Genomic DNA, 17006 nt, shown 5'->3' with positions numbered 1-17006 from the left:
AAGCTTTGTCAAATCAGTTTTTCATTGTCATACGTGATCGTCTCTGTGTGAGACAATAGCGCTTCCGATGAGCGATTGTTTTGGGCGCGTTTCGCTCACTCGACCGTTAGAAAATGCGGCCTAGTGCTCCGCTTTTCTTTCCCACGACTTGGGCAGCCCAGTTGTTGCTGCGACGGAGAGAGGTCCTGTGCCAGCAGTGTGAGGTCAGCTAGTACCCAAACTCCACAGTTCTTCAGTACTTCCATCCTAGTTCAGCTTGGGTGATACGCAGCATTCATCGACTATAGTATTTCCTTCTTGTATTTCCCTAGTTATAAGAGTTTAATTAAGGTGTTTTTTTCTAGGCGTAAGTATTTAGCTATTGCGTGAGTGAGTGCGTCTCATTTAATTTGATTTGAATTGTAACGTTAAATTTATTTTTTGTAATTAATAAATTTAACAGTTCTTTTCCTTGAGCTCAATGTAAAGTAAAATCTTGTTTCATTTCTCCATAATTAAGCTTATTTTCCATACAGCTCCTAGCTTGCATAAACGTTTGCTTTCATAACTGGTACTTAGACCAGTCTTGTTGTATTAACTTAATATCCGTTGTGCCACCTGGGAGTTAAGCATCGGCAAGAACCTGATGTTAGTATTAGTTATTTATTGTCAGGGGTGAAGTAACTTTCTCCAGAGGCTAACAGTACTAATTCAGTATTTGTGAGTAACTAGTCTCTGCTGTGTACTGTTGAGAAAGTTTGTAAATTCTCGTTCTGAGAGAATCGTGCGAAGTAGGCCAGCATAAAGTAATCGTTGCTTGATGTAGCAAGACAATCATTGTCTCTGCTCTTCAATATTATTGAATATTAATATCAATTTTAATAACATTTAACCATTTATATCCCAAAATTACCGTGATATTATAAAAACCCCGTGACAATTGACAGTTAGATATGCCCTCACATGACGAACAGAAGCCACTCAAAGCACGTAGATAACTGGATCCGGTTAGTGAGGCCTGGGATGGAAACTTGTCTTGAGTTTTGCTTTCTTTTACGTGATTAAAATATTTCTGAATTCAATTGGGTATCCCAGTGAAGCGTCCTTAGGTGTAGGCGTAATTATGTTGTGTGTGTGTGTGTGTGTGTGTGTTCTAGCTACGATTGACCCAGAGATGAGGAGAAATGGGGTCTAGGAAGCAAAAGGGTTATCGTGGGGGATCTAATCAACAACATAGTTAAAAGAGTCAGATGTCAGTCAGTATCATTAAAGTATTTAAAATCTTCTCTCATCTGACAGCAGTGCTCATCTGCACATATTATTTTGCTTCCGCCAGGAGGTATGTTTTTGCACATGTTGGTTGGCTTGTCTGTTTATCCATCTGCCTGTTAGGAGGATTCCTCAAAAAGTTATCAACAAATTTTGCTGAAATTTTTTTGCAGGGGTAGGGTATGACCCTGTGAACAATCTATTAGATTTTGGTTGTGATGTTGAGTTTTTGTTTGTTTATTCACACCATATCTCCAAAAGTTCTCAATGAATTTCAATGAAATTTTGTGGCAGGATGGGTCATGAACCAGAAAATAATTGAATAATTTTTGTGGCTGATCCAGATCCGGATCCGGATCTAGATCCTATCGAACAGTATCTCCCAAAGTTCTCAATGAATTTCAATGAAATTTTGTGGAAGGGTGGACAATGGGCCAAGAAAGAATTCTTTAGATTTTAGGGCGGATCGGGAACCGGATCCTCCCGCAAAATATTTCCAAAAGTTTTCAGTGAAGTTCAATGAAATTTTGTGGAACAGTGGGCCATAGGCCAAGAAAGAATTGTTTAAATTTTGGAGCTGATGATGAAACTGATCCAGCAATGGCGGAGGTATGCGTCCTCTGAGTGCTTTCTAGTTAAAACATATTTTCTTATACTTGAGATTCGTATTTCCTATAAAAAAAGGTCAGTATACTGAAAAGAATTAAGTTAAGGAATGGGATGCTAAGCACTTGTCTTGTTTTCTCCTTACATAGCTCATCACACCAGCTCGATCGCCTGTCAGATCCTGGGCCTCAACTTCAGTACCTCACTTTATTACACACTCTATTACCGTGTCTCTCAACTATCTCCAGGGTTTGCCACGCCTTCTTCCAACTCCATTCTCACTCACATATTCCATTTTTATTCCCTCTTTTATACCCACATACTCCACTAGACTATAGTATGTAATGAGTTTGTCTGGCTTTGGTGTCAACAGACTTCTGCTCAACATCTTTCTCGAATCACATCATTTCCTCTCCTATACATTGCATTTCACACACATTCCTCAGAAACCAGTTTCAACTACTTGTACTCTTTAGTTTTTTTTTTTTTTTTTTTTTTTTCATCAAAGCCTTACACGTATGTTACTACGGGCAATAAAACACCTTCATACAGTCCTCTTCCAGCGTGCACATTCACACCCTTGCATGACTTAGGTCCTTAAAGATCTAGAAGCTCTCCTCCTTTTTGCAGTTTTAATTTCTACTTAGTCTGCACATTTAACTCTTTCCTCTTACTGAACTTGTGTATAAAACTTTCCTCTGTGATTCGAGTCTCCATTCAGTACCAGATAACACTGATAGTCACTCCCCCTCTTCACAACAACGTTCACTCTTCATCTATCAACGCATTATATCGGAGCACAAAAGCACTACTCATAGACATCAACCGAACTTTTCATCACTCCATGAACCACCAACGATGCCAAATTAATAACCGTTGATGCGCTTACTCAGCCTCTAAGACGGTGTGATCAGGATGGATGGAACTGCCGCCTGGAAATCAAAGGAGCCAGGGTTCAGTTCTTGCTACTGTATAGTCATAAGAAAAACTATCCTTACCCTTCCGAGCTATGCACTATGACACAACGACGAAGTGTTGTGGAATGACGGGACAGGAAAGCTTGTATAGTCAGCCAAAAAAGTCATGTCTTCGTTCCGAACCCCTCAAATATTCGAAGAGATAAGTCGAAGCAGAAGGGATAGCTTCACAAATCTGGCAACTGTGTCAGACCAGACTGTGATGGAGGTGAGTTTTTTGGGGGTGGAGGTGGGGTAATGAAGTATGTGTGTGCTGTAGTTGTTGTTTGCAGTGTAGTCTAGCATTACACCTCAGAGTAAAGGTGCTAAATGTGATATTACACCTGATTTCATAACTGCAAATAATTATATGTATCATCAACCTGAAATAATGCCTAGATCGTGTAGCCAGTCAAACAAATGAAATGACGAGGTGCAACCCCGCCCCCTCCCCACTTTCCTCCCACACCCACTCTGCCGGGTATCATATGTCTAATATGACATTGGAATAAAGGACAGAAAGCTGTGTTTTTACAGTATGTTTACTTTTTGAACATGGCAGGATATACTGCATATATACCATGTTTCGTGTGGCAGAGGCATGCTGTGCCTTCACAGAAATGACGAGAAAAGCATTCCACAAGTGGTTAGTGTTTTGGTAAAGGGGTGAGGGAAACCCATAGATATAAATAAGCCTAGATGCCGCATGACACTACTTTAGATGCATCTCCCAAGCCGCCATCTTGCAACGGTCGAGGCAGACGATGTCGTGTTCCTGACGATGGTCAAAGTTGACCACCATTTACCTAGCAGTGAAGCAACACTGTGCTGCTTTCGGGTGTAGAAAGCGCCAGAATATTATCTATAGTGACACCGATAGCATGAGTGGCTCTAGCCTTTCATTATGCAAACGTCCCCTCAGCTGCTTCCATATCCCTCGAAAGGAGGAGGATGGGTTCAAGAAGGGAAATTTAAACCTGCAGTCCACCGAGTTCACATTTCAGATTAACCAGGAACCACAACCATTACCACCACAACATTAACAGCCACCACAACAACCGCCACCACAACCTTCACCGTCACAACAACCACCACCACCATAACAACAACCACCACCACCACAACAATAACAACAACCATAACAACAACAGCCACCACCACCACCACAACAACAACAACAACCACCACCACCCTAACCACCACCACCACCACCATCACCACCACCCTAACAACAACCATCACCCTAACAACCACCACCACCACCATCCTAACAACCACCACCACCCTAACCACCACCATCACCCTAACTACCACCACCACCCTAACAACCACAACCACCACCACCACAACAACAACAACAACAACCGTAAAGACAACAACCATTACCACCACCACCATAACAACCATCACCATCACCACCACAACAAACACAACCACCACCACCACCACCATCACCACCATAACAACCACCACCACCACCACAACCACCACAACCACCACCACAACAACAATAACAACAACAGCCACCACCACCACCACAACAACAACAATCACAACCACAACCACCACCACCACAACCACCACCACCACAACCACCACCACCACAACAACAACAACCACCACAACCACCACCACCACCCTAACCACCACCACCACCACCATCACCACCACCCTAACAACAACCACCACCCTAACAACCACCACCACCACCACCCTATCAACCACCACCACCACCACCCTATCAACCACCACCACCACCACCCTAACAACCACCACCACCACCACCACCATCACCCTAACTACCACCACCACCCTAACAACCACAACCACCACCACCACCACAACAACAACAACAACCGTAAAGACAACAACCATTACCACCACCACCATAACAACCACCACCATCACCACCACAACAAACACAACCACCACCACCACAATCATCACCACCATAACAACCACCACCACCACCACAACCACCACCACCACCACCACCAAACAACAACAACAACAACAACAAACATAGCAACAAAAACAACCACCACCACCACCCTAACAACCACCACCACTACCACCACAACAACAACAACCGTAACAACCATAACCACCACCACCACCACAACAACAACAACCATAACAACAACATCCACCACCACCACATCAACAGCTACCATTGCAACAACAACAACTGTAACGACAACAACCATCACCACCACCATAAAACCACCACCACCACAACAACCACAACAACCACCACCACCACCACCACCACCACCACAACCACCACAACAACCACCACCACCACCACAACAACAACCACCACCACCACCACCACCACCACCATAACACCACCACCACCACAACAATAACAATAAAAACAACAACCACCACCACCATAACAACAACCACCACCACCACAACAACCACCATCACCACAACAACAACAAAAACAACAACCATCACCACCATAACAACCACCACCACCACCATAACAACCACCACCACCACCACCATAACAACCGCCACCACCACCACAATAACAACCACCACCACCACCACAATAACAACCACCACCACCACCACAATAACAACCACCACCACCACCACCATAACAACAACCACCACCACCATAACAACCACCACCACCACCATAACAACAACCATCACCACCATAACAACCACCTCCACCACCATAACAACCTCCACCACCACGACAACCACCACCACCACCATAACAACAAGAATTCGAGTAACAACAACCACTACAACAGCAACAACAGCAACCACCACCACCACCACCACCACAACAACAACAATAGCAACCACCACTACCACCATAACAACAACCACCACCACCACCACCACAAAAACTACCACCACCACCACCACAACAACAACAACATCCACAAAAAAAACAACCACCACCACCACCACAACAACAACAGCAACAACCACCACCACCACAACAACAACAGCAACAACCACCACCACCACCATAACAACGATAGCACCACCACCACCACCATAACAACGATAGCACCACCACCACCACCATAACAACAATAGCACCACCACCACCAGCACCACCACCACCAGCACCACCACCACCACCACCACAACAACAACAACCATAACAGCAACCACCACCACCACTACCACCACCACCACCACCACCACCACTACCACCACCACCACCACCACTACCACCACCACCACCACCACCACCACCACCACCACCACCACAACCACCACCACCACAACAATAACAACAACAACAACCATAACAACACCACCAACCCACCACAACAACCACCACCACCACAACCACCACCACCACATCCACCACCACAACCACCACCACCACATCCACCACCACAACCACCGCCATCACATCCACCACCACAACAACCACAACCATGACAACAACAATTACCACGACAACAACAACGAGCACTATCACAACATTAACCACCACCATCACCACAACCACCATCACAACCACCACCACCATCACCACAACCACCATCACAACCACTACCATAACAATAACTACCACAACAACCACCACCACAACAACCACCACCACAACAGCCACTATTATAACCATCATCACAACAACAGCCACCACAATAACCACCACCGCCACAACAATAACAACCACAAATATCACCATCAACACAACAACCACCACTACCAACAAACTAACCACCTCTACCACCACAACAACAAAAAACCACCACCACCACCACCATCACACCAAAAACCACCATCATCACCACCACCACAACAACACCAAAAACCACCATCACTATCAGCACCACAACAACAAAAACCACCATCACCACCACCACAACAGCAACAAAAGCCACCACCACAACAAAAATCACCATCACCACCACCACAACAAAACCATCATCACCACCACCACAACAAAACCACCATCAACACCATCGCTACAAAAACCACCATCACCACCACCACAACAATAACCACCATCACCACCACCACAACAATAACCACTATCACCACAACCACAGCAGTAATCACCATCACCACCTCCTCCACAACAACATTCATTCTCATAGTCTGAATTCACTCTAAAACAAGCCCCACTATTACATGCTTGACCGCTCCAAGATGACGGCAGCACAGACGCACCGCTGCTTTACTGAAGAATGGGCGATGCGGCATCTAGTCTTATTTATATCTATGGGGAAACCTAGCCATAGGTGTTACGCAAGGTGATGAAACCAAGATATACACCCACCAACATATAGTCATATCTTCAGTGTCATTCAGTTATCTGTACTGGACGACGGGAAATAGAGACACACACACCACAAAGCCAGTCAGGAGACAGGACGTGTGTGCTGGGCAATCCCCAGGTCCTGTCCTCCCCACTTACTGTTTTTTAATCAGCCCATATACCACTGACCGGGCTAATGTATGGCCCGGCCTGCACTATATGTGCAGGGAATCTTTCAACGACCAACGAACGGGAAATAGAGGGGAGATTCTAGTTATCATTAATAAACGCTGTTTTATATTATCATAATCGTAAAACAACAACCACCACCACCACACAGCAACAACCACCCCCACCACCATAACAACAATAGCCACCACAACCACCATAACAACAACCACCAGCACCAGCACCACAACAACAATAACAACAACAACAACCATAAAACAGCAACCATCACCACCACAACTACCACCACCACCACCACGACAACCACCACCACCACAACAACCACCACCACCACCATAACAACAACAACCACCACTACCCATAACAACAACAACCACCACCACCACAACAACAACCACCACCACTATAACAACAACAACAACAACAACAACAACCACAAAAACAACCACCACCACTATAACAACAACAACAACAACAACAACCACTATAACAACAACAACAACCACCACCACTATAACAACAACAACAACAACCACCACTATAACAACAACAACAACAACCACCACCACTATAACAACAACAACAACAACAACCACCACCACTATAACAACAACAACAACAACCACCACCACTATAACAACAACAACAACAACCACCACCACTATAACAACAACAACAACAACAACAACCACCACCACTATAACAACAACAACAACCACCACCACTATAACAACAACAACAACCACCACCACTATAACAACAACAACAACAACAACCACCACTATAACAACAACAACAACAACAACCACCACTATAACAACAACAACAACAACAACAACAACCACTATAACAACAACAACAACAACCACAACAGCAACCACCACCACCACCACAACAACAATAGCAACCACCACCATAACAACAACCACCATCACCACCATAACAACAACAACAACAACAACAACAACAACCACAACAACAACAACAACAACAACCACTATAACAACAACCACCACCACCACCATAACAACCACCACCACCACCATAACATCCACCACCACCACCATAACAACCACCACCACCACCATAACAACACCACCACCACCACAACAACAACAACAACAACAACAACAACAACCATAACAACAACAACAACCACCACCACCACCATAACAACAACAACAACAACCACCACCACCACCACCATAACAACCACCATCACCACCACCACCACAGCAACAACCACCACCACCACCACCACCACAACAACAACAACAACAACAACCACTATAACAACAACCACCACCACCACCACAACAACAACAACAACAACAACAACAACAACAACAACCACTATAACAACAACCACCACCACCACAACAACAACAACAACAATCACTATAACAACAACAACAACCACCACCACCACAACAACAACAACAACAACCACCACCACCACCACAACAACAACAACAACAACAACAACCACAACAACAACAACCACCACAACAACAACAACAACCACAACAACAACAACAACAACAACCACAACAACAACAACAACCACAACAACAACAACAACAATAAACAACAACCACAACAACAACAACAACAACCACCACCACCACCACAACAACAACAACAACCACTATAACAACAACAACAACCACCACCACCACCATAACAACAAGAACAACGACCACCACCACCACCACAACAACAACAACTACCACCACCACCAAAACAACAACAACAACAACAACCACCACCACCAAAACAACAACAACAACAACCACCACCACAACAACAACAACCACCACCACCACCAAAACAACAACAACAACAACAACCACCACCACCATAACAACAACAACCACCACCACAACAACAACAACAACAACAACCACAACAACAACAACCACCACCACCACCACAACAACCACCACCACCACCACCACAACAACAACAACAACAACAACCATAACAACCACCACCACCACCATAACAACAACAACCACCACCACCACCATCACAACAACAACAACAACCACCATCACAACAACAACAACAACCACCATCACAACAACAACAACAACCACCACCACCATAACAACAACAACAACCACCACCACCACAACAACCACCACCACCACCATAACAACAACCACCACCACCACCATAACAACAACCACCACCACCACCATAACAACAACCACCACCACCATAACAACAACAACAACCACCACCACCATAACAACAACAACAACCACCACCACCACAACAACAACCACCACCACAACAACAACCACCACCACAACAACAACCACCACCACAACAACAACCACCACCACAACAACAACAACAACCACAACAACAACCACCACCACAACAACAACAACCACCACCACCATAACAACAATAGCCACCACCACCACCATAACAACCACCACCACCACAACCACCACCGTAACAACAATAACAACAACAACCATAACAATAGCAACCACCACGACCACCACCACCACCACCACCACCACCACAACCACGACCACCACCACAACAACAATAACAACAGCAACCATAACAACACCACCAACCCACCACAACAACAACCACTACCACTACCACCACCACAAACACCACCACCACATCCACCACCACAACCACCACCATCACATCCATCACCACAACCACCACAACCATGACAACAACAATTACCACGACAACAACAACAAACACTATCACAATACCAACCACCAATTTCACCACAACCATCATCACAACAACCACCACCATCACCACAACCACCATCACATCAACCACTACCACAACAGCCACCATCACAACAACCACCACCACAACAGCCACTATTATGATTATCATCACAACAACAAGAGCCACCACAATATTCACCACCACCACCACAACAACAACCACAAATATCACCATCAACACAACAACCACCACTACCAACAAAACCACCACTACCATCACAACAAAAACCACCATCACTATCAGCACCACAACAACAAAAACCACCATCACCACCACCACCACAACAGCGACAACCGCCACCACCACAACAAAAACTACCATCACCAACACCACAACAAAACCACCATCAACACCACCACAACAATATCCACTATCACCACCACCACAGCAGTAACCACTATCACCACCTCCTCCACAACAACATTCATTCTCATAGTCTGAATTCACTCTAAAACAAGCCCCACTATTACATGCTTGACCGCTCCAAGATGACGACAGCACAGACGCACCGCTACTTTACTGAAGAATGGGCGATGCGGCATCTAGTCTTATTTATATCTATGGGGAAACCTAGCCATAGGTGTTACGCAAAGTGATGAAACCAAGATATACACCCACCAGCATATAGTCATATCTTCAGTGTCATTCAGTTATCTGTACTGGACGACGGGAAATGAGGGGAGATTCTAATTATCATTAATAAATGCTGTTTTTTATTATCATAATCGCGACGTTTCATTAAATTCCAAACACTCGTTATGAAACGTATTCCACCGTTATTCCGTTCTCTGTAGTATTCCAAAATATCAAAGATGAATTAGACATTACAACCCATGTATATGAAACTGTAGTATATTCTGATTTCATGTAAACTCATGATGATGGATATGTACACATTTAGTGACATAAGTGATAAAAGTTGACCATATCCCTATTACCCAGTATGTTATTCCCAATAATTTCCACCCGACAGTAATACATGGCACCCCAAACCACTCACCCCCACCAACGTCTGGTCTGACACAGTTGCCAGACTTGTGAAGCTATCCCTGCTGCTTCGACTTGTCTGTTCGAATATTTACGGGGTTCGGAACGATGACACGACTTTTTTGGCTGACTATACCTCAAACCCGTCCATGTCTTATTTGAGACACAGATATTAGAATTTGTGCTAGAGATAATAAAAGCTAATTAGATCGTTTGGCCTCTGTGCATAGAGACAATATGTTTTATTATCCGGCGCCGAATTCATTAAATAAAAATATAACCGAATGGTCTGAAGTCGGCAACACACATGCAGACGGGCAATGAGTATGTGCACCTTTGCCAGACGTATAATAGTACTTCAGCCGATACAAGCCAACTTAGTAATATTCAGTGTAATAATAATATGCATTGCTTTCTACATATAATAAATGTTGAGTAGAAGGGAAATAATAATACGTGTTCGGTCTCACTGCTTTAATATTTTGTATACCCACCCCCTGCTTCGAAAACAGCCTCTAGACGTCTGAAGCATCCATCTGAAGCATTTAACCACCCATCTAAAGCAAACAAATGAACTCGTGCACCCCTGCTAGACTATCATTAAAAACACACACACACACACACACACACACACACACACACACACACACACACACACACACACACAGTCGATGCCTATAGATTTAATACCATTCAAAATAATTTATTTGTTGTATTCTATAGATAATAAGTGTTGAATAGTAGGAAAATAATAAACCTGCCGAGTTTCATTATTAATCATCGGTGTGGCGCTCAGGGTAACGCTAACACGTCCTATATATTTCCCCGCTTGCTCATTATTCCAACTTTTGTAATGGGATTGTGATATGGCAACACTCGACAGGGGCGGGGCGAACAGCAAGGACCCGCCCACATAGCTCAGCTAACGTTCGTTTAGCATCGAGCAGTCCTGGGGGCAACGATACTTTTTCTTATGACTGTACCTCCGTCTTTTTACAGATATTTAGTTCGTTCTTATAGATGTATTTGGGTGCGTCCTACGTCTGGGAAACTATTTTCTTTAGTTTCGCCTCCCACTGATATCCTAATTCTTCTGTTGGGATAAATTAAATTTGACTCTTGAATGCAGGTGACGTCACTTTGGATTGGTCGTACTGCCACCAGACAGTGTTATTATTAAACTTAAAAAAGACTTGTCGTGTCGAAGGAGTAAAATGATCTCTATATCTGACCCCTACACAACTAAAAGTCTCTCCGATTCGAGAGAAAAAAAAAATCATCAGCAGAAATGAATAATTGGCAAACAAAAAATAATGTTCCCGGCAACGCAGTTAACAACTTTACTGGTCATCGTGGTGAAGTGGTTAATATCTGTTGCTATGGTTGCTTGCATGAGAGTGAGCATAGGAGCATGAAAGTGCTAATAATATAAAAAGTTAACCTTTTCATGGCTGGGACAAACTTAGTATACAGTGTCTCCTAGCGCCAGATACTTATTTTCGGGCAATAGTGAGTATGCCAGGTTGAAAGTGTTAATATTGTCAGCATTAACCCTTCCATGGTGAAGATAACTTCTGTATTCTATTCCCGATATCCCGATTTTACTTAACTGGCTTTGAGTCATAGGAGCCTGAGAGTGTTGATAGCTCTTAATAAATTTGGTCCTTAAGTCGGGGTGATCAGGACTGGTGGAATCGTGGCCCTTGAGTCGTAGGAGCCCGGGTTCATTTCTCTTCGTTCCAGTCTGTTTACTTCTATGTTCATTTTGTGTCCTTGTCGGATTTGCACCTGATTTTTTCCCTTTTCCTTTCCACATCATTTTTTCACTTAGTAATATCGTAAATTGTGTTATACGTGTATTACCTCAAGCCTACCGAAGCCGCTATTCTCTCTCTCTCTCTCTCTCTCACTCATTGTCTATCTATCTATTGCCAGACGCCTCAATCTCGTACGGGGTGACCACAAACAAATCGCCTCAACGTCGCCCTGTCCCCCGCCATTTCACTGCCTTGCTCCCAACTCACCCCCCCCCCTCTGTCATATACCTCTCCACCCCATCCCTCCATCTCATCCTCGGCCTCCCCCTCCCTCTCCCCTCCTCCATCTCACTCACATACACTCTCCTCGTCAGTCTCTCACCCTCCATCCTCTCCACATGGCCAAACCACCTCACTGTGTTCCTCCTAACGCTTCTTATCACATCCACATCCACACCACAACGCTCCTTTATATCCTCATTTGCCAGCCTGTCTCTCCATGTGACTCCACAGGCTCCTCTTAAATAACTCATTTCCACTGCTTTCACTCTTGACTTCTGTCTTTCCAACAACGTCCAAGCTTCACTTCCATACGTTAGAGTTGGTATCACAATACCAAAAGTGTAACTTTTTCATCTCCATGCTTACTTCTCTGTTTCTTATCACTGCTTTCAAGGAACCAGCAACCTTTCTTCCTTGTTGTACCCTTTCAAGCACTTCACCCCCCAAACTTCCATCCTTACTCATAACACTACCCAAGTACTTGAACGTACCCACATTTTCCATTTCCTCCTCATCCAACCTCAATGAACATGCACTGACTTCACCTTTCTCAAAGACCATCACTTTACTCTTCCCTACATTCACCTTTAGATTCCGTTTCTTACACACTTTCCCAAACTTATCCACCAAGCCTTGCAGCTCCCCTTCGTCTTCACTCAACAACACAGTATCATCTGCAAACACCAGTACAGGGAGTTTCCAAACACTACCCTCTCTCACCAGGGCCACTCCAACATCCATTGCCCTACCTTGTACCTCTTTTATTACCCCATCCATGTACAGAGTGAACAACCATGGAGACATGACACATCCCTGTTTCAACCCAACCTTCAAAGAGAAAAATTCACTCAGTTCACCATCCACACGCACTGCAGCCTTAGCACCATCATACATACTCTTCACAGCATTCAACAACTTCCCATCTGCTCCATATATTCTTAATACTTTCCACAATCCTTGTCTATCTACCCTGTCATATGCATTCTCCAAAGCCATGAAAGGTGCATACAACTTGTTTTCCTTATCTAGAAACTTTTCCACTAAAGATCTAAGAATGAATATCTGATCTACACAACCTCTTCCTAAAGCCTCCCTGTTCTTCTCCAACTAATTCCTCTGTTCTTTCCCTAACTCTGTCAATAAATATCCTACCATACACTTTTCCTATTACACTAAGAAGACAAATGCCCCTATGATTACCACTCACTTCTTTTTCCCTTTTTCCTTTGTACAAAGGAATAATTATACCTGAATTCCAATCCTCCGGGACTCTACCTTCCTCCCAGGCCAATCTGCACATCTTTCACATCCATTCTACTACTGTCTCTCCACCATGCTTCAGCATTTCACCACACACTCCATCAATTCCTGGTGCTTTCCCCAGTTTGACTTTCTTCATTGCTTCCACAACGTCTATCCTACTGATTTCTTCCTGTCTTCTCACCTCCCTCCTTCTCCCAGCCATTCCCCAGCCACTTATACTCGCATTACTTCCATCCTCTATGTTCTCATTGTGACTTACGATAATTTTTTAGTCACCTTCACCCTGTCCTTGGACTGAACGGGTCATTAGAGTCTGTCTCGAGCTCCTTCAGTACAAGAGATAATTTCTAAGGTGAAAAAAGTTACCTGAAATTTGGTTCGTAACACGATGTGATCAAGACTGGTGGAATCGTAGCCCGTGAGTCATAGGAACCTGGTTTTATACCATATAAGTCGCCGTCTTGGGTGTGTGTGTGTGTGTGTGTGTGTGTGTGTGTGTGTGTGTGTGTGTGTGTGTGTGTGTGTGTGTGTGTGTGTGTGTGTGTGTGTGTGTGTGTGTGGGTGTGGGTGGTGTGTGTGTGTGTGTGTGTGTGTGTGTGTGTGTGTGTGTGTGTGTGTGTGTGTGTGTGTGTGTGTGAATATTTTCCTATCCCTGCTCCGGAGCGGCTCGGGGACGGATTTTGTTTTCATTCGGTTTCTCTGTTTATTTGTCTGTCTGTCTCTTACCAAATTTACGCGAAAACTACGGGTGAGATTTGACTGAATTTACAGGGTTGATATACTATGATATTCTGATCGCCTGATTAAATTTTGGCCCAAATTCGGCCAAGGCCTAGTATGTAGGCCCCAAATATGTATTTTATTTTTTTTTCGCCATAACTCCCTTAAAATTCGTCATATGGACATGAAACCAATACTTAAATGTGCATCTTTCAAATCTGCATCCTATAACATACCTCATTACATCTGGTGATCACCCCCTAGTTGGCGGTAGGGGGGTTAATGTCAGGTTGGTCGGGTCCAAAATTTCAAATGGGCATAAAATCGTCAATTTTCACCCAATTTATCTCCAAATTTGATATGAGACATCTTTGACTAGATATCCTGTTGTGTTTATACGTCAGTACTAAAATGACTGCCGGAAACGGGTTAGCTGTGCCTTGGGACCGCTTCTTGTTCTATCATGTTTCAATTCTAAAACCACCCTTTTCCCTATTTTCCTCACTTCCTCAGATCTTTCTGTCGCACTGCATCGGAATTCTTTGAAGTACTTGATCTAACCCCTTCAGGTTGAAGTCGTGTGTGTGTGTGTGTGTGTGTGTGTGTGTGTGTGTGTGTGTGTGTGTTCTCGCTAGCGATTGATAATTTTATCATCACCGTACCGCCATAACCTCGCCTTATTTTTCCCACCCAGAGGTGAGATGAGATACTTTCCAGAAAGCAAGAGAAAAGAGTTATAGTGGGAAAGCTAATGAACAGCATATCCAAAGAAATGGGCCACACACTCATTCACTCATTCACAAACCTAGAATCATCGCTCACCTCACAGAAATGATCAATTGGACCTTTTTTTAAATACAAGTTTCTTTATCGATGATCTTCATATTTCTTATAACAAAGTCTGCCCTTAACCCTAGAACCCTAACCCAGGGTGATCCCCACCCGACCCACATGACGTCATTGTCACTGTGTGTGGTTCCCTTGCTTTCAGGGTTACCAGTCCTCCAGTAGCTTCATTGTTGTTATGGTAGGGGCATGATACACCGTCGCACTCTGCAGATGGGTCCCTGCTGTAGGCCTTGGTTTGGGCGTGCAAAGGTCGAACAGCAAAGTGAACATCGGGTTTTTACCACAGAAGAAGGGGAATGACAACCCCATCAGTGGTGGCCCAAAGAACCTGAGAGGACGTGGGAGGTTTTCGAAAGACATATGATGAATTTTTTTGTATGCGTGTTTCTTTTGTGAAACTAGCCAAAATTTTCCTGCTTTTAGTCACTGTTTTCATTACCCATTTTCCATAACAAAGTGATATGATTTTCAGTCCTTTGTAATGTTAACTCAAAGTATAAAGCCTAAAGTTAATTCATCTACATTTAGTTTATTAAAGCACTGTTTTTAGTATTTTTTTCCAAACTTACAATATCGGGTGTGAGACACCCGGGGTTAGTGAATGTGTTACTAAAATGTAAGGTTAGTGTTCTATGGTAGAACAGCCACATTCAGAAAAGGGGTTCTAAACACTGTCATGTTGTTTTCCTCTTACTGGTCATCAGACCAACTTGATCGCCTGTCAATTCGCGAGCCTCAGCAACTTCACCGTCTCATTTTTTTACACACTCATTTTCCCTGTCTTTAAAGTTTTTTTTTTTTTTTTTTTTTATGGTCTCCCACCTCCTCCTTCTAACTTCGGGCTCACATATACCATTATCACTCCCATTATTATACCCATTCTCTCCACATCACCGTAACATCTAAAGAGTCTGTTCAACCTAATCTTCAACAGACTTCTTTATCCCGCATCTCTCGAATAACATCATTTCATATCCAGTTCACTCTTTGCACTCCTCATACATTCCTCAGAAACCCCAGTTCCACTATTACTTGCCCTTAATTATTTGTTCTAATATCTTACCAGACTCTCACACCCATATATTACACCCATGCAGTCCTTTTGGAGCATCCACATTTACACCTCTG

The sequence above is a fragment of the Coenobita brevimanus genome, chromosome 97 (assembly GCF_032717465.1).
Source record: "Coenobita brevimanus isolate Jiangsu-jjx chromosome 97, ASM3271746v2, whole genome shotgun sequence".
In the NCBI taxonomy this organism is placed as follows: Eukaryota; Metazoa; Arthropoda; class Malacostraca; order Decapoda; family Coenobitidae; genus Coenobita; species Coenobita brevimanus.
Note: the sequence above shows the minus strand (reverse complement) of the source record.